Source organism: Hemitrygon akajei, chromosome 6 (assembly GCF_048418815.1).
Source record: "Hemitrygon akajei chromosome 6, sHemAka1.3, whole genome shotgun sequence".
NCBI lineage: Eukaryota > Metazoa > Chordata > Chondrichthyes > Myliobatiformes > Dasyatidae > Hemitrygon > Hemitrygon akajei.
Window position 1 is genome coordinate 174596414 of NC_133129.1, and position 20355 is coordinate 174616768.

Here is a 20355-nt window from a genome sequence, read left to right on the forward strand (position 1 = left end):
TGCTCGACAAATCCAATAACCTCAATAGAATCAATGAATGACCACATCAGCTGAGTGGGTAACCAGTGTGCAAAAGACAACAAACTGTGTAAATACAAAAAAAAAATGCATTAAATATTGAGAACATGAGATTGAAGAGCTTAAAGCATTGACTATGAATGTATGCATGAAAAGTTATTGCACTGCCTCAGAATAGGAGAACAATGCTCTAGAGCAGAGATGAAGACAAGTTTCTTTAGATGGAGGGTGGTGAATTTGTGGAATTCATTACCACGTTCAGCTGTGGAGGACAAATCATTGCATATATTTAAAGCAGAAGTTGATATGTTCTTGATTAGTAAGGGTGTTGAAGGTTATGGGGAGAAGGCAGGAGAATTGGGTTGAGACGGATAATAAATCAACGATGATGGAAGGGTGGAGCAGACTTGCTGGGCCAAATGACCTAATTCTGTTCCTACATCTTATAGGCTGTTTTTAAGTGTTGGCTAAGGAATAAATACTGGCTAAGAATTAAAAAATCAAATCCCTGTGCTTTCACTTCGCAATTGTGACGCAGGTTCTATTAGATCAACATGGAAGGCAGATGGGACTGCAGTTTAATGTTTTAACAAAGAAAGCCCATTACTGGGCTTCCCAAAGTACAGCATTGAAGAGTCAGCTCAACTTTTATGTTGAATTCTATAGTGCAGTACCTGAACCCAGTGTTCTGACCCAGAGCAGAATTAGGCCATTCAGCCAATCGAGTTTGCTCCACCATTCCATCATGGGTGATCCCAGATCCCACTCAACCCCATACACCTGCCTTCTAGCCATATCCTTTGATGTCCTGACCAATCAGGAAACTAACAACTTCTGCCTTAAATATACCCACAGACTTGGCCTCCACCACAGTCTGTGACAGAGCATTCCACACATTCACTACTGTCTAGCTTAAAAAATTCCTCCTTATCTCTGTTGTAAAAGGTCACCCCTCAATTTTGAGGCTGTGCCCTCTAATTCTGGACACCCCCAACATAGAAAACATCCTCTCCACATCGACCCTACCTAGTCTTCTCAATATTCAATTGGTTCAATGAGACCTCCCTGTATTCTTCTAAATTCCAGTGAGTACAGGTCCAAAGCTGCCAAACGCTCCTCATATGTTAACCCCTTCATCCCCAGAATCTTCCTTGTGAACCTCCTCTGGATTCTCTCCAATGACAACATATCCTTTCTGAGATATAGGGTCGAAAGCTTTGACAATACTCCAAATGCAGCCTGACTAGCATCTTATAAAACCTCAGCATTATCTGTTTGCTTTTATATTCAATTCCCCTTAAAATAAATGCCAACATTGCATTTGCCTTCTTTACCACAGCCTCAGCCTGTAACTTAACCTTCTGGGAGTCTTGCACGAGGATTTCTACATCCCTCTGCACCTCTGATGTTTGAACCTTCTTCCCATTTAGATAACAGTCTGCACCATTGTTCCTTTTACCAAAATGCATTATCATACATTTCCCACCACTGTTTTTTGCCCATTCTTTCAATTTGTCCAAGTGCTGCTGCAATCGCATTGCTTCCTCAGAACTACCTACCCCTCCACCTATCTTCATACCAGCTGCAAGCTTTGCCACAAAGCCATCAATTCCAATATCCAAATTGATTCCTCTTGTACATTAATAAAACAAGAAGGAATATTGTGAAGGCCACTCAGCCCCTCACACATGGCCCAGTATTCAGTATGATCATGGCAAATCATACCCCCTTCATCTTCCCTTCAGTTCCACACAGCCTGTGATCTCCCAGTCTTTCAAAATTGTTCTGTTTCCTCTAACCAAACAGAAATGTTGATTTTAGACTACACATTTAACATGCTCATTTACTGGCAGTGTTAAACACAGCCTCTGTGTTTCCTCCATGCTGCACACTGTCAAATTAAATGCCTGCCCAAATTAACTATGATGAGACAATCCTCAAGGAGCAATTTGTGCCATTGTTATTATGCTTCACAGCTAATCAGTGGGTGCCACTCTTCCACCCGGTTTAATTATTAATTTGGCCAGATCTTCATAAACACTGCAAACTGACTGGTTGTTAAGAATGTTTCAAACTTCAAAGCAGCCTTGCCTGAACTGATTTCACAACCTATGGACTCACTTTCAAGGACTTTACAACTCATGTTCTCTATATTATTTTCCTTTTTTTAGTATTTGACAGTTTGTCTTCTTTCGCCCTTTGGTTGCTTGTCAGACTTTGTATGTAGTATTTTTAATGATTCTGTTGTATTTCTTTGTTCCACTGTGAATGTCTGCGAGAAAATGAATCTCAAGGTCATATATCACAAAGAAGAGAAAATCTGCAGATGCTGGAAGTTCAAGCTGGAGGAACTCAGCAGGCCAGGCAGCATCTATGGAAAAGAGTAAGCAGTCAATGTTTCATGCTGAAACTGTTCATCAGGGCCGGAGAAAAAAGGTGAGAAGTCAGAATAAGATGGTAGGGGTAGGGGAAGAAGAAATACAATGTAGTAGGTGATAGGTGATTTTGTGCATGTTTCAAGGTAGTATATGGTGACTTAATAATTTGTATTACAGAAAGCTGATTATGTTTAAATTACACATTACAATATACAGGTTGAAGATGGAATGAATTCAGATCATATGTCAGAGCTTAATTCGTTCAACTTTAAAATCTAATCAGGTGATTAAATCTCCATTGATATTGGTTTATTATTTTCACATGTCCCTTGGTAGTGTAGCAGCCAGCACAACGCTGTTACAGCTCAGGACGTCGGAGTTTGGAGTTCATTTCCGATGTCTCTGTAAGGAGTTTGTATATTCTCCACATGGAATGCATGGGTTTCCTCCAGGTATCCCAGTTCCCACAGTTCAAAAGTGTACCAATTTGTGGGCTGATTGGTCATTGTAAATAGGTTAGGGTTAAATTAGGGCTCCAGGGTTGCTGGTGGCACAGCTTCAAGGGCTGGAATGGCCTATCCCATGCTGTATCTCTAAATAAAATAAAATAGATACAATGAAAAGCTTGTCTTCCAACTCTTTATACAGATTAAATTATTACACAGCGCATTGAGCAGGACTGCCGAAGGGTCTCAGCCTGAAACGTCGACTGTATTTTTTTCCATAGATGCTACCTGACCTGCTGAGTTCCTCCAGCATTTTGTCTGTGCTGCTTGGATTTCCAGCATCTGCAGATTTTCTCTTTTTTGTAAAACAGTAACAATTCAGAAAAAAGTGCAAATGCTACCAGAAACAGTGCGGTGATAAAGTGCAAGGTCATAATGAGGTAGTTTGTGAGGGCAGGAGTCCATTTTATTGTACACGAGGTCCATTCAACAGTTTGATAGCAGTGGGAGTGAGATGGAAACTGTCCTTGAGCCTGGTGGTGTGTGCTTTCAGGATTTTGTATTTGGAGAGGGGAGAAGAGACAGTGTCCGGGGTCTTTGATTATACTGGCTGCTTTACTGAGGCAGTGAGAAGCATAGACAGAGTCCATAGGGGGGGGGGGGGGGGGGCTGGTTGCTGTGATGTGCTGAGCTGTGTCCACACTCTCTGCAGTTTCTTGCAGTCACATGCAGAGCAGTTGCCATACCAACCAGTCAGAACTCTGTTCATCATACATCTATAGAAATTTGTAAGAATCTTCAGTGACATTCTTCAAACCCTCCGTCCCTCCCTCTCCCTCCCCTCTCGCCCCTTCTCCTCCTCTCCCTCTTTTCCTCTCCCCCCTCTCCCTCATCCACCCTCTCTCTCTCTCACCTACTCTCCCCCTAACTCCCTCTTCTTCTCCCCTCCACCATAGGCTAGGCCAAATTGTGCAAAAGAATGTTAATTAAATTTTAATGCAAAGGGATAGTTTGCTGTACACCAAGCTAGCAATTGAGATTGTCAACCCCGAAGAGCTCTCAATTGTAACAAATCAGACATTGCAATGGATCCCATGACGGACAGTATCTGTAAGGAGGATTACCTTGCTTGATATCAATGCAGCATTTGACAGCGAGGAGTCTGGCTAACATCCAAGTAATTTGTGATAATAGGAAGCCTCTCCACTTGCCAGGGTTGCAACTTACACAAAGGAAAGCAATAGAGTTCTCTTCGGCAACACGAGTGAATCTGCAGATGCTGGAAATAAATAAAAACACACAACGCTGGCAGAACTCAGCAGGCCAGACAGCATCTATGGGAGGAGGTAGTGACGATGTTTCGGGCAGAAACCCTTCATCAGGAGTCACTTCCAGAGTTTTCTTCCATTTTTTCACTTTTTGTGATCTGGGCATGACTGGCAATGCCAAAGTTCATTGCCAATCCCTAAATGCTCTTAAGAAACTGCTGGTGAACCACCTCACTTCCCTCAAGCAATCCAGCCTTCTGGTGACCACCCTCCCACATTTCTGGAAATCCTGTGTAGCTCACACAAAAAGCTGGAGGAACTCAGCAGGTCAGGCGGTATCAATGTAAAGGAATGCTTCAGGCCAAGGGACTTCATCGGACTGGAAAGGAAGGGCCAAGAAGCCAGAATAAGAAGGTAGGGAAAGGACAAGGAAGCACGGTTGTGTAGTGGTTAACACAACACTTTACAGTACCAGTGTCCTGGGTTCAATTCCCACCACTGCCTGTAAGGAGTTTCTACGTTCTCCCTGTGACCTCGTGGATTTCCTCCGGGTGCTCCAGTTTTCTCCCACATTCCTAAGACCTACCGGTTGGTAGACTATTTAGTCATTGTAAATTGTCCTGTAATTAGGTTATATTTAAATCAGGGGATTGCTGGGTGGTATGGCTCAAAGGCCCAGAAGGGCCTATTCCATGCAGTTTGGACCTCAACCTCAATAGACAGGATGGTGGGCAACTCTGAGGAGAACCTACAGGTGGCGCTGTTCCTCTGTACCTGATGCCCTTGTCCTTGTTGGTAGAGTTCATGGGTTTGGTGATGTGACAGCAGAGAACCTGCACTGCATTTTGTAAGCAATACACAGTTCCACCACTGTGCGTCAGTGATGGAGGGAATCTAACACTACAAGGTATTGAGCTCTCAATTTAGCTCGCCATGGCTCTAGACCATATTTATCTATCCGCACTACACTTCCTCTGTAATGCTATATTCTGCATTCCATTATTGTTTTTGTTCCTTTGTACTAACTCAATGTAGGAAATGACCTGTCTGGATGGCATGCAAACAAAAAGCCTTCACTGTATCTTGATACATATGACAATAATAAACCAATTATCAGTTACGGTTCTCACTGCTTAATTTATATTGAGGGAGAATTTCTTCTCTCAAAGGGTCAAGAATTGTTGGAATTCTCTGCCTTGGAGTGCTGTGAAACTTGGGATGGTCCGATTTCAGGATTTTAGTAATCAAAGGTGATGGGGACTTGGTGATTGGACCAGTTTCATGGATTGATGTATAATAGCACAGTGATTAGTGCGACTATTACAGTTCAGGGCGTCGGAGTTCAGAGTTCAATTCTGACACCGTCTGGAGGGAGTTTGTACGTCCTCTCCGTGAAGGTGTGGCTTTCCTCCGAATGCTTAGGTTTCCTCCCACAGTCCAAAGATGTACCGGTTAGTAGGTTAATTGGTCATTGTAAACTGCCCAGTGAATAGGCTAGGGTTAAATACTGGGTTGCTACACAGCCAGGCTTGTTGGGCCGGAAGGGCCTGTTCCGTGCTGTATCTCTAAATAAACATAAAATATGTTCACTCTCTTATTTCACATATGAATGTGTGTTTGTAGCTGCATGCAGTAACTTTAGTCTTTGCAATGTCAAGCAGGTGTCTTTGTAATATACTGGTGCAGTTGATAAAGTGGCCATTAATTCTGCACTCAGTGGCCACTTTATTAAGTACAACTGTGCACCTGCTTGTTAATGCAAATTTCTAATCAGCAAATCATGTGGCAGCAATTCAGTGCATAAAAGCTTGCAGCCATGGTGTTGAGATTTAGTTGTTGTTCAGATCAAACATCAGAATGTGGAAGAAATGTGACATAAGTGATTTTGACCATGGAATGATTGGTGGTTTGAGTGTCTCAGACACTGCTGATCTCTTGGGGTTTTCAGTAAATTGACTCTAGAGTTTACAGAGAATGAAGAACAAAAAAGGGGGAAGAGGGCGGCTAAAGTCAATGTAGGTCCCTTGGAAGATAAGAAGGGGAAATTGATATTGGGTGATAAGGAAATGTCTGAGGCATTGAACGACTATTTTGTGTTGGTTTTCACAGTGGAGGACACATCTAATATGCCAAAGGAGGATGTTATGGACAAAATGGGAGGTGAGTACCTCAATAAAATCACTGTTACTACCGAGAGTGATGAGCAAACCAGAGGGCCTGAAGGTAGATAAGTCTCCTGGTCCTGATGGGATGCATCTAAGGGTGCTGAAGGAATTGGCGGAGGTTATAGTAGACGTGTTGGTAATCATTTATCAAAACTCTCTAGACTCTGGGCAGGTCCCGGCAGATTGGAAGACAGCAAATGTCATGCCACTTTTTTTAAAAAATGATGTAGGCAAAAGACAGGCAACTATAGGGCAGTTAGCTTAACATCTGTAGTCAGTATAATGCTTGAAGTTGTCATTAAGGAAGAAATAGCGAAACAGTTAGAAAGGAGTGGTTCCATTAGACAGATGCAGCATGGATTCAGAAAGGGCAGGTCCTGTTTAACAAACTTACTGGAGTTCTTTGAGGACATAATGAGTGCAGTGGATAGAGGGAAACAGGTGGATGTTGTATACTTGGATTTCCAGAAGGCATTTAATAAGGTGCCACACAAGAGACTTGTAAATTAGATATGGATGCATGGAGTCGGAGGAAGTGTATTGGCATGGATAGTGGATTGGTTAACCAACAGACGGTAGAGAGTTAGTATAAATGGGTGTTTCTCCGGTTGGCAGTCAGTGGTGAGTGGGGTGCCGCAGGGGTCGGTGCTGGGCCCACAGCTGTTTACCATTTACATTGATTATTTGGAAGAGGGGACTGAGTGTAGTGTAGCAAAATTTGCTGATGACACTAAACTGAGTGGAAAAGCAAATTGCACAGAGGATGTGGAGAGCCTGCAGAGGGATTTAGATAGGTTAAGTGAGTGGGCCAAGGTCTGGCAGATGGAATGCAATGTTGGTAAATGCGAGATCGTCCACTTTGGAAGGAATAATAGAAGAGCAGATTATTATTTAAATGGTGGAAGATTGCAGCATGCTGTTGTGCAGAGGGACTTGGGAGTGCTTGTTCATGAATCGCAAAAAGTTGGCTTGCAGGTACAGCATGGTATTAAGAAGGCAAATGGCATGTTGGCTGTCATTGCTAGAGGGATTGAATTCAAGAGCAGGGGGGTCATGCTGTAACTATACAAGGTACTGGTGAGGCTGCACCTGGAGTACTGTGTTCAGTTCTGGTCTCCATACTTGAGGAAGGATATATTGGCTTTGGAGGCAGTGCAGAGGAGGTTCACCAGGTTGATTCCAGAGATGGAGGGGTTAACCTATGAGGAGAGATTGAGTCACCTGGGACTATACTCTCTGGAATTCAGAAGAATGAGAGGGGATCTTATAGAAACATACAAAATTTTGAAAGGGATAGATAAGATAGAAGTAGGAAAGTTGTTTCCATTGGTAGGTGAGACTAGAACTAGGGAACATTGCCTCAAGATTTAGGGGATAAGATTTGGGATGGAGCTGAGGAGAAACTGTTTTTCCCAGAGAGTGGTGAATCTGTGGAATTCTCTGCCCAGGGAAGCAGTTGAGGCTTCCTCACTAAATATAATTAAGATACAGTTAGATAGATTTTTACATAGTAGGGGAATTAAGGGTTATGGGGGAAAGGCAGGTAGATGGAGCTGAATTTATGGACAGATCAACCCTGGTCTTTTTGAATGGCGGGGCAGGTTCGATGGGCCGGATGGCCTACTCCTGCTCCTATTTCTTATGTTCTTAAAAAAACATCCAGTGAGTCGCAGTTCTGTGGGTAAGATTGCCTTGTTGGAGAGGTCAGAGGAGAATAACCAGACTAGTTTGTTAATTCAGTATATCGGGGTAAAGCCCTCCCCACCACTGAACACATCTATACACATTGTTGTCATTGGAAAGCATCGTTAGGTATGTCCACCACCCAGAACATCAGGAAGAAGGTACAAGAGCCTCAGGACCCAAACCACCAGAGTCAGGAATAGTTATTGCCCCTCAACCATTAGGCTCTTGAATCAAGGGGGATAACTTCACTCAACTTCACTTCATCATTGAAATGTTCCCACAACCTATGGACTCGCTGACAAGGACTCTTCATCTCATGTTCTCGATATGTATTGTTTATTTTTATTATAATTCTTTTTTTTGTATTTGCACAGTTTGGTGTCTTTTGCACAGGCTGAACAAAAGACAAATGGTCTTTCACTGATTCTGTTGTGGTTGTTATTCTATTATGGATTTGAGTATGCCTGCAAGAAAATGAATTTCAGTGTTGTCTACTGTGGCGTATACACTCGACCCACTGTCTGCATGAAAACACCCGCCGGATTTTTAAACTCCCCTTGAAGACAATCTCGAGCAAACTGTCTCTTTCGGGAGTATTGCCCTTCCTCCTTGGAGCCATTCATCTGCACAAAGCACCTTGCAATGGGAACTCTGCTTCCAACAGCATTCTGTGGCACCTTCCCTTCTGTCTTGCTCTGCAGCTCCCACCAAAAGACCCAAAACCAGACTGCTGTCCTTCAAAAAAAAAACTCTTCCCCACAGCACTCTGGAGCCTTCTCTCACATCCTGATTGGCTGACTCGTATTCCTAAGCTGGACAACATGGGTCCTCATCTTAGCTGAAGCCTAAACTCACTTTCCAGCATGATGTTCTACTTTTACAGAAAGCTGCTAATATAAATTACCTCACAGCAGAGCAGTGGAAATCTTAACCAGGGCATTACATATGTACTTTGATAATAAACTTACTTTGAACTTTGACAGGAAAGCAACAGTAACTGAAATAACCATGCATTACAACAATGGTGCACAGAAGAGCATCTCTGAACACAACACGTTGAACCTTGAAGTGAATGGGCTATAGCAGCAGAAGACCATGAACGTACATGCAGTGGCCACTTTATTAGCTGCAGGAGGTATGTAATAAAGTGGCCAAGGTGTGTATATTAAACATACAGTCAGACAGCACAGTCCCATTCAACAAATAGCGCTGAGTCAGGCAGATTGAATCTAGCCCTAATTTCTTTTACACTGTAAGCCACCCAGATCAAATTTTGATTGAAAGACTTTTATCCGGAGTCCAACAGAGAGCAACATCCGCAGTTCCTAAATTAATTTATCATGGAGCAATTTGATGTGGTGTCACTTTTCTTCATGGCCTTCAAGAATCTAAACTTATGATGCTGACATCATTCAATATGATCAAAATTGTACTATATAATCGAGTGTGACGGAACTTGACCCTTCTCAATGTTACCTTGCCTTCTCTGCAGGAAGATCAAAATGTTTATGGGACTTTAGATGGTCCACTCACAGTTGGTTGAGCTTGGGGCATTATCAGATATCCATCGGGAAAATCTGCTGCTGATTAGCAGCAGTTTAAGAGCACTCGCAGCTGAACTTTATAAACCTTCACGCCGCCGGCTCAGTTCACTGTCTTAAAGTAAAGACACTGCTTGCAATTTCACTTGTTCTCACGATGTTCTGCTTTAGCTCCAGAGCAGCAGTGACAATACTTCCAAATTAATCCCACATTGGTTGTGAGGCCCTCAGGGACATCCTGAGGAACTGAAGAATTCTGTATGTGAGCACACTTATTCCTTACAGTGAGGAGTAGCATTAAAACAAGTTTTCAGCCCAATTTAGCAACGCATGTCTACATGCAATCTCTTCATCTCGTTCTAATAATAAAGCAAATCCAATTACTATATTGCAGATGATAGTAAACTTCACAGAAATGCTGTTGGTATTGGTTCGTTATTGACTCAGGTACCAAGATACAGTTGGAAGCATCTGCTTGCCATCCAGGCAGATCATCAGGCATAATTACTCTGGGATAGTAAAAAGAAAATAGAATTTAGGACACGGTGTTTCAGTTACTGAGAAAGTGCAAGGACCACAATGAGGTAGATCAGGAGCCCCTTCAACCACCAGGTTCTTGAACCAGCATAGGCAACTTCACCCACCTTATTATGCTTGTAACTTCAAAATGTTAAACTAATTCAAAGGAAGACATGGGAGTCCAAAATGTGGGTCTAACTTCATGTTTACTTTAAATGAGGCACATAGTTTCACTTGGTAGCGTGATGACATATGCAATTCATATATTACTGGCACAGGTGATGTCGCAGAGCAATGTGTTGTTAGGTGCCTTGCTCAAGGACACAAACACGCTGCCTCAGCTGAGGCTCGAACCAGTGACCTTCAGGTTACTAGTCTGATGCCTTGCCCACTAGGCCACCCGCCAACACAACATACCTTTTTATGTATATATATTTAATCAAATATTATTGAAATAATAAAAATAAAACATACCTGAATATTGAACTGATTCCATAACCCATGTATTCACCTTCAAGGACTCTACAACTCACGTTCTCCATATTATTTATTTATTGTTTTAATTTGCATAATTTACCTTCTTTTGCATATTGGTTGCTTGCTAGACTTTGCTTATGTACAGGTTTTCATAAATTCTATTGTATTGCTTCATTTTCCTGTAAAGGCCTGCAAGAAAGTAGATCTCAAGGTAGTATATGGTGAAATATGCATACTTAGATGATAAATTAATCTTTGACTATTTCATCGTCATCATTCAAGCACCTGGTAACAGTAGCTTAGAAAAAGACCAAGTCAGGTGATTTACACTCTCAGGCTTTTGTATCTACTACCTAACAAGAGGTGGGAGAAGAGGGCACCATGGAAGCCTAGTGATTAGTGCAAAGCTATTATAGTCGGAGTTCGGAGTTGCATTCTGACATCATCTGTAAAGAGTCTGCACATCCTCCATGTGGAATGTGTGGGTTTTCTCCAGGTTCTCCAGTTTCCTCCCACAGTCCAGAAGCATACCAGTTGGTAGGTTAATTAATCAGTATAAATTGTCCTGTGATTTGTCTGGGGTTAAATCAGGGGTCGCTTGATGGCCCGCCTCAAAGTGCTGGAAGGACCTATTCTGCGCTGTGTGTCAATAAGTAAGTGCATGCATATATACATACATACATATATAGATATGTACACATATATGTACATACATGTATATATACAAACATATATATATATATACACATATATGTATGTACATACATACATAAATCGAAGTGAGAATGACCAGGATGGGAGGGTTCCTTGATTACGTTGGCTACTTTCCCAAACTAGCAGGAAGTAGAGACGAAATCAGTGAAGGGGAGGATGTTTTTATGATAGATTAGACTGTGTTTACAACTCCATGCAATTTCTTGCGATCTTGGGCATAACATTTGCCATACCAAACTGTGATGGATCTGAATAGATTTTGTTGCCTGTTCTCTCCCGCTGACAGTATTGAGTTGAGGGAAATATACTTCCCTCCTTTTTTTCTCATGTTGCTATGGTGCCAGACCGTCAGTATCACTGTGAAATTGTTCACCACCTTCTGCACAGGTGACCTTTTTACCTTCCAGCCTTTTGTGCATCATCCAATCTTTACTGTGTGGAAGAAAGTCATCACATTGTGCCCACTGTTTAACACAATAATGCACGGTGGGAGAAATTGTCCTTTTTTTCACCCATCAAAAAATTGTGCTAAAGCTCTCTTGCTAGCCACGTGACTGAGAAAGCAAGGGTGCTCTGGAGTACCGCTAATGTTGCAGGAGTTAAGGGATTGGAGTGGGGTAATGTAATTGAACAGATTGTTTCTCATGGAGTAATCACATTCCATCATTCCTACCGTATAGTCCTGCAAATTGTGTGCAAAAGTGTGCAAACTTAAAGCACACGGTATTGGGGGTATGGTATTGATGTGGATAGAGAATTGGTTGGCAGACAGGAAGCAAAGAGTGGGAGTAAATGGGACTTTTTCAGAATGGCAGGCAGTGACTAGTGGGGTACCGCAAGGCTCAGTGCTGGGACCCCAGTTATTTACAATATATGTTAATGATTTAGACGAGGGAATTAAATGCAGCATCTCCAAGTTTGCGGATGACACGAAGCTGGGTGGCGGTGTTAGCTGTGAGGAGGATACTAAGAGGATGCAGGGTGACTTGGATAGGTTAGGTAAGTAGGCAAATTCATGGCAGATGCAATTTAATGTGGATAAATGTGAGGTTATCCACTTTGGTTGCAAGAACAGGAAAACAGATTATTATCTGGACAGTGGCCGATTAGGAAAAGGGGAGATGCAACGAGACCTGGGTGTCATTGTACACCAGTCGTTGAAGGTGGGCATGCAGGTACAGCAGGCAGTGAAAAAGGCAAATGGTATGTTGGCATTCATAGCAAAAGGATTTGAGTACAGGAGCAGGGAGGTTCTACTGCAGTTGTACAAGGCCTTGGTGAGACCTAGAGTATTGTGTGCAGTTTTGGTCCCCTAATCTGAGGAAAGACATTCTTGCCATAGAGGAAGTACAAAGGAGGTTCACCAGATTGATTCCTGGGATGGCAGGACTTTCATATGAAGAAAGACTGGATCGACTAGGCTTATACTCACTGGAATTTAGAAGATTGAGGGGGGATCTTATTGAAATGTATAAAATTCTAAAGGGATTGGACAGGCTAAATGCAGGAAGATTGTTTCCGATGTTGGGGAAGTCCAGAACAAGGGGTCACAGTTTAAAGATAAAGGGGAAACCTTTTAGGACCGAGATGTGGAAAAACATCTTCACACAGAGAGTGGTGAATTTGTGGAATTCTCTGCCACAGGAAACAGTTGAGGCCGGTTCATTGGCTATATTTAAGAGGAAGTTAGATATGGCCCTTGTGGCTAAAGGGATCAGGGGGTATGGAGAGAAAGCAGATACAGGGTTTTGAGTTGGGTGATCAGCCATGATCATACTGAATGGCGGTGCAGGCTGGAAGGGCTGAATGGCCTACTCCTGCACCTATTTTCTATGTTTCTATGTAAAATGTTGGAGGAACTCAGCAGGTCAGGCAGCATCCATGGAAGTGAATAAACAGTCAATGTTTCAGGCCGAGGTCCTCCAGCATTTTGTGTATGTTGCTCTGGATTTCCAACATCTGCAGATCTCTTATGTTTAATATTTTTCTCATGTTCTCCTGTGTCTTTTACCCATCACTTTCAGTCTGAATCCCGTGATACTTGAACCGTCTGCTAATTGGAACAGAATCCCTCTAAACTTGTTATCTAAAACTGTTACAATCTCTTTCAAGTTTGATCTCAACTGTACTTGCTCCAGTGAGAAGAAAAGCTGACCACACTTCCCAAACCTGCCATATTGCTGTGGAGAAGGCACGTCATCTGCTTGTTCAGATAAAAATTAAATATGAGGAAAGTTTCTGCGTCCAGACCCTTTCCAGTCTTCCAGAGGAACAAAAAGTTCTCAAGTGCTTTGCTAATTCTTTTAATAATTCTCTTAAATTTATGCTGGCTTGTTATTTACTCTCTTTTAAAGGAAATTAGTCCTTCCTGTAAATCTAGGATGGGCCTCTCATATGATTAAATCTCCTCTCCCTTCCTTTATTCCAACAGAAACAATCCCAGCCTAGTCAGTCAGTCCTTGGGACTTAAGTAGAAAACAAGAGCACCCGTGTTTTCTCAGGTACAGATAGTGATTGAATCATTGCATCCTTTATCTCTGTCACTTAGCCCCATTTTCTAGAGTCATAGTCATAAACTTCTGCAGCACAGAAACAGGCCCTTTGGCCCATCTAGTCCATGCTGAACTGATCTTCTGCCTAGTTCTATGCAACTGGACCATATTCCTCCAAACCCTGCCCATCCATGTCCCTCTCCAAACCTCTTCAATGTTACAATTCAATCCACATCTATCACTTCCACTGGCAGCTTATTCTACACTCTCACCACTATCTGCATGAAGAAATTTCCCATCAGATTCCCCTGATATATTTGACTTTTCACTCTAAACCAGGGGTTCCCAACCAGACCCCTTAGTTAATAGCAGGTGCCCATGCCATAAAGAAGGTTGGACTCTCCTGCTCTAAACCTATGATCTTTAATTCTAATCTAGCACAACAGGAGGAGAAAAACTCCCTGCATGCATTCACCTTATCTACACCGCTCATAATTTTATATACCTCATAAGATTTCCCCTCATTCTCCTGCACTCCAGGGAATAAAGTCCTAAACTATTCAATATTTTTCCAATAACTCATTTCTTCAAGTCCCAGCAACATCCTTGTAAATTTTCTCTGCATTCTTTCAAACTTATTGATACCTTTCCTGTAGGTAGGTGATTAGAACTGTACACAATACTCAAAATTCAGCCTCACCAACATCAGAATCAGAATCCAGTCTATCATCATTGACCATATGTCATTAAATGTGTTGGTTTGTGGCAGCAGTACAGACATATACAATAACAAATTATTATGTTACAATACAATACAGTGCTAAAATGGAGTAGTGAGATAATAGATATGGGTTCATGGATCATTCCAAAATCAAATGACAGAAAGGAGAAGAAGCTGTTCCTAAGATATTTAGTGAGGCTCCTGTACCTGCTCTGATGGTAGTAATGAGAAGAGAGCATGTCCTAGTGACACCTTGAGGCACCACCTTTTGAAGATGACCTCAGTGGTGGGAAGGTTTGTGCCACTGATGGAGCTAGCTGAGTCTATAACCCTTTGATCTTCTGCACTGGAGCCTCCATGTTAGATAATGATCCAACCGGTCAGAATGCTCTCCACCATACAGCTGTAGAAATTTGCTACAAACCTCCTCTGAATCCTAATGAAATATAGCTACTGGCATGCTTGCTTTGTGAGAATAAAAATGGTGTGTATTCTCCCTCCACTCATGCTGTACCTCATGTAGGTGTAGAATGTATGACACAGGAAGGGCAAGCTTCCACTCGAGCCTGCACAAGCAATCCTTATATCTGCTGATTCCCTTGGTTTCCACAAGCTTGAATGGACCCAGCGACTGAGCATCCACAGACCGCTGGAGCAGAGAATACAACTACAGTCAGCAACTCTCAAGGATCACCTTGAGGTCTCCAAGAATGAAAGCTCACTTTCCTGAACATTGAGTAAACTCTGGAGGACAGTTGTAGAGCCATTAGAACATAGAACGTAGTATAGTACAACATAGGAGCAGACTCTTTGACCCATGGTTTTTAAAAAAGTTTATTTAGAGGTTCAGCACAGTAACAGTCCTTTCTGAGCTAACAAGCCCACACTGCCCAGTTACACACATGTGACCAATTAGCCTACTAATCTGTTCACCTTTTGGACTGTGGGAGGAAACTAGAACACCCGGAGGAAACCCACGTAGTCATGGGGAGAATGTACAAACTCCTTATAGACAGTGGTGCTGGTATTGTGCCTCCTTCTTTGCTTATTTATTTATTTTGGTGATTTTTTAAAAAAGTGATTCCACTGTAATTGTTATTTTGTGTCTATGGCACATTGGGCAGCATTTTTTTTTGCCATTTCCTCTGCTTTTTTTTGTATTTTACGAGGCTGAGTTACTAATTCGACGCTCATCCCAGAATGGATGGAAAACGTGCAAGATGCTGGCTGGATTCGAAGCTGGAACCATTTGCCTCAAAGTCCATTGCTGATGCCTGTACATTGCAGGTCATTTGCACCATAATACTGCCACAAAACAGCAAATTTCATGTTATATAAATCAATAATAATTCTGATTTTGAACTAATTAAGCTAATGACCTAATTCCTTCTGCCTGCATATATTCCATCCGCCAATTCTCTGCATATTCATGTGCCTATCTAGGAGCCATTTAAAAGCCTCTATTATATTTGCCTCTGCTACCACACCTAGCAGTGTATTCCAGGCACCCACTATTCTCTGTGTAAAAAAAACTTGTCCCACACATCTCCTTTGAACTTCTCCCGTCTCACCTTAAAAGCATGCTCTCTAGTATTAGATATTTTGACCCTCAGGAAAATATTGGCTGTCTACTCTATCTAAGCCTCTTACGATTTTATAAGCTTCTGTCAGGTCTCTCCTCTGCCACTGCAGAGAAAACAAGCTAGTTTGTTAATTAAAATTGCCATAGTAATATAACTCGTTAAGCTCCCAGATCCACAGTGACCCAAGTTGAATCCTAAACTCCGACATCTGTGTGAAATAGGTGCAATCCTGCTGTGAACAGCTGAGAGCTCCAGTTTCCTCCCTCATCTCGGAGTGGGTTGGTAGGTCAATTGCCCACTGTTCGCTGCCCTTAGTGTGCAGGTGAGATTTTTACTCAAGAGTGGTGAGTGTGTGGAATGCACTGCCAGGGTGGTGGTAGTGGTATATTAGGGGCATTTGAGGCGCTCCTCAAGTTCAGTTTTTATTGTCATTCAACCATACACATGTACACAACTAAACAAAACTTTGTTCCTCTCAAAACATAGTATATATAATCACACAAAGCACATATAGTTACGATCCAGATAATACATGGATGAAAGAAAAATGGAGAGCTATGTAGGGAAGGGTTAGATTGACTTCCAAGTAGGTTAAAGGATTGAACAACATTGTGGGCCAAAAGGCCTGTACTGTGCTGTAATGTTCTATGACGGTCAGAATCTCGGAGCAGTTGATGGGAATTCAGGGAGAATAAAATGAGTTAGGGTAGGATTAGTGTAAGAACACATAGATAAAGATCAGCATGAACTCAGTGGGACAAAGGGCCTGATTCCAAGCTGTTTCTCTCCAAGACAATGAAAATTGAAATGTTTTTTTTATTTTCTTTGGATCATTATTAATGACAGGTTTGGATGGTTAGCTGATTTTTGATGACATCTTCCAGGAGCTCATGCAACGGTATGTGGGAATGTAGACCCAAAAGGAAAGTGCATTATTTTCAATAAATACAGAAGAAACAAAGTTTTCTGTTAGCAATACAGCCCTTTGAGCCACGTGCCCCAGCAACCTTGATTAACCCTAACCTAATAATGGGCCAATTTACAATGACCAACGGTATGTCTTTGGACTGTGGGAGGAAGACAGAGCACCCAGAGGAAATCCACGCAATCCACAGGGAGGACGTACAGAGACTCCTTACAGAACAGCACCAGAATTGAACTCTGAACTCTGGAATGCCCCGAGCTATAATAGGGTTGCACTAACCACTGCACTATGGGGTACAGTTATCTTGAGCCTGGAATAGTCTGCGAAATAACTGTCTGTAAGCAATCTGGCTTGTGGTGAAATCTAATTACATTTTCATATTTTTTTGCTTTTTCTCCAGGGTAAATAATACTTTCACCTTTTACCCTCAGGGAACTACTTAACCCACCATAAGCTGCCACAAATGTTTCAGTTTAAGCAAACATCAGAACTAAACCGTGAGAGGAGGGGAAATAGAATGGGGAAGTGAGGGTGAATTTCTTGATTGCTGGGGGCTCTGCTGTCAAATACTATACGCTGTAGCTGAACAAACACCAAACAGATTGACTGAATTCCCAAAATGTTTACTTTTGGCAGGCACTCTTTCCAACATACATTGAATTTAATCTTGATCTTTATACGGCTTGACTTCCTGTTTCCATTCTGAAGTTTGTCAATCACTGAGTGTTTGGTGCCGGGAGTAAAAAAGAAAACAAGTTTAGTTTCACTTCAATTTTGGGGAAAAAAACTGAATTACGAAGTGGCAGCGCCCAGGCAGAATAAAGCGGATGAACACTGTGCTAGGATCCACAGCGGGCAAAGGTTCTTTACTGTGATCAGATCCTGTCAAAGCCTTCAGTTGTACGGCTCTCAGAAGCAATGACCTGCGCACTGTCTTGAACCTTTGCAAGTAATTTCCGCAGCAGTTCTCACTCTTAAGAATTTGAACCAGCATTGTGACTGTATGCAGCTTCAACCTGAAACAAAAAAAGACCTAGATATGGAGGGACTGATGATGGTGGAACAATCTATTTTACTTTTTTCATTTAGAGCAGGGTTTCGCTACCTGGGGTCCACAGACGCCTCGTTTAATGATAGGGTCCATGGTACAAAAAGATCGGGAATGCCTGATTTAGAGATACAGCACAGTAATAGGCCCTTCCAGCCCAAAGATGCTCGATTACACCCCTGTAACTAATTAGCCTACTAACCTATAAGTCTTTTTGGAGTTTGAGAGAAAACTGGAGTACCAGAAGGAAACCCACATAGTCACCAGAGAAAATACAAACTCCTTGAAGGCCTGTTCCCTATTTGTTTCCCCTTTTCAAGGTGTAGACAATATGAAAAATTTAAATTAAATTTTAATTAATAATTATGTTCATTAATAAATAATAAAGTATTAATTACATTTAGAATTAATTCAATTTTAATTAAATAATTGAAAAATCACAACAAGGCAACAGTGGATAAGAATGGTAGGATTCCTTCCAAGAATGCAGTACTCTTCCTGGTTACCTGGTTCCAATAATACAGTACAAAGCTGAGAAAATCTGCAGATACTGGAGATCCAAGCAACTCACACAAAATGCTGGAGGAACTCAGCAGGCAAGGCAGCATCTACGGAGAAGAGTAAACAGTCGACTTTTCAGTCCGAGACCCTTCATCAGGACTGGAACAAAAAGCTGAGAAGTCAGAGTAAGGAGGTGGGAGGAGAGGATGAAGACGTAGAAAGTGTAGGTGATCGGTAAAACCACAGGGGTGGGGGGGGGGAATGAATAAAGAACTGGGAAGTTGATTGGTGAAAGATATAAAGGGCTGAAGGAGGGAGAATCTGATAGCAGAGGGTAGAAGACCATGGAAGAACACCAGAGGACAGGTAAGGAGATAAGGTAAGAGAGGGAAAAGGGAATGATGGGGGGGGGGGGGGGGGGAGGGGAATTACTGGAAGTTCAAGAATTTGATGTTCATGCCATCAGGTTGGAGGCTACCCAGATGGAAATTAAGGTGTCGCTCCTCCAACCTGAGTACAGCCCCGTTGTGGTAATAGAGCAGGCCATGGACTGACATATTGGAATGGGAAAGGGAATTAAAATTTAAATGGGTGGCCACCGGGAGATCCCACTTTTTCTGGCAGTCTCAGCCTAAAACATTTACTGTTCCATAGATGCTGCCTGGCCGGCTGAGTTCCTCCAGCATTTTCTGTGTATTGCCAATAATGCAGTAGTTACCATTACAGATGTTAGTTTATTTGGTTCCAGATTTACTTAATTAAATACATTTAAAGACCTAGATAGGGTGGACAGGGAGAGGATATTTTCTATAGTGGGGGAGCCTAAGACCAAATGACACAGCCTCAGAAAAGAAGGATGTCCTTTCAGAAAAGAGGAGGAGGAATTTCTTTAGACAGAGGGGAGAAAATCTGTAGAATTCATTGGCCCAGACAGTTGTGGAGGCCAAGTCATTGGGAATATTTAAAGCAGAGGTTGATATGATCTTGAATAGTAAGGGATTCAAAGGGTACAGGGAGAAACCAGCAGAAAGGAACTAAGAAGGATAATATATCAGCCATGATGGAATGGGAGAGCAGACTCAATGGGCCAAATGGCCAAATTCTGCTCCTATGTGTTAAGGTCTTAAATTGCTGGAGTACTGTGGTGGGGGTTTGGATCACGACTCTGGATCATTGATCCAAGGTTTTGAATGTTAATCAGTAGCTGTGGTTGGGACATTAGTGTAGCAGTTAGCGTAACCCTATTACAGCACCAGCGACCTGGGTTCACTTCCTGCTGCTGTCTGTCAGAAGTTAGTGCCTTCTTCCCATAACTGCGTGGGTTTCCTCCCACATTCCAAAAACGTACGGGGTAGTAGGATAATTGATCACATTGGTGAAATCAGGCGCTGCAGGCTTGTTAGGCTGGAAGGGCTTTTTACAGTGCTATATATCAAACTGAAATAAACGTCATAAATAAACTTGCCCACTATAACTAGAAAGAGGAGAGAAAGATAAGGATTTCCATTCACGTACAGTTTGACACGGAATCACGAGCTCTAGTGTTACTTGTGCTCACTTCCAGGTTTTGGAGGTTGTGGATTAGAACTGAGAGTATGACTATGCTGAATGCTGAGCTGTAGTTAATAAACAGCAGCCTGATGTGAGTATTACTATTGTCCAGGTGATTCAAGGCCAAGTGGAAAGCCAGTGAGATTGGATCCACTGTAGACCTATTGTGGTAATAGGCAAATTGCAGCAGGTCCAGGTCCTTACTTAGGCAGGAGTTGGTTCTAGCCTTGACCAAACTCTAAAGTAATTCATCACAGTAGATGTGATACCCATTGAGGCAGCTCCACCTGCTCTTCTTGGACCCTGGTATGATTGCTGCCCT

At 42.3% G+C, this 20355-nt stretch overlaps 1 long non-coding RNA gene across 1 annotated transcript; it reads left to right on the forward strand.

Annotated features, from left to right (window-relative positions):
• The first annotated feature begins 878 nt into the window (after nt 1–878).
• On the forward strand, nt 879–10475 carry LOC140729703 (uncharacterized). Its single transcript, XR_012099401.1, has 3 exons — nt 879–2454; nt 6220–6270; nt 8336–10475. It is a non-coding gene; the product is annotated as an uncharacterized lncRNA (long non-coding RNA).
• The last annotated feature ends 9880 nt before the right edge of the window (nt 10476–20355 follow it).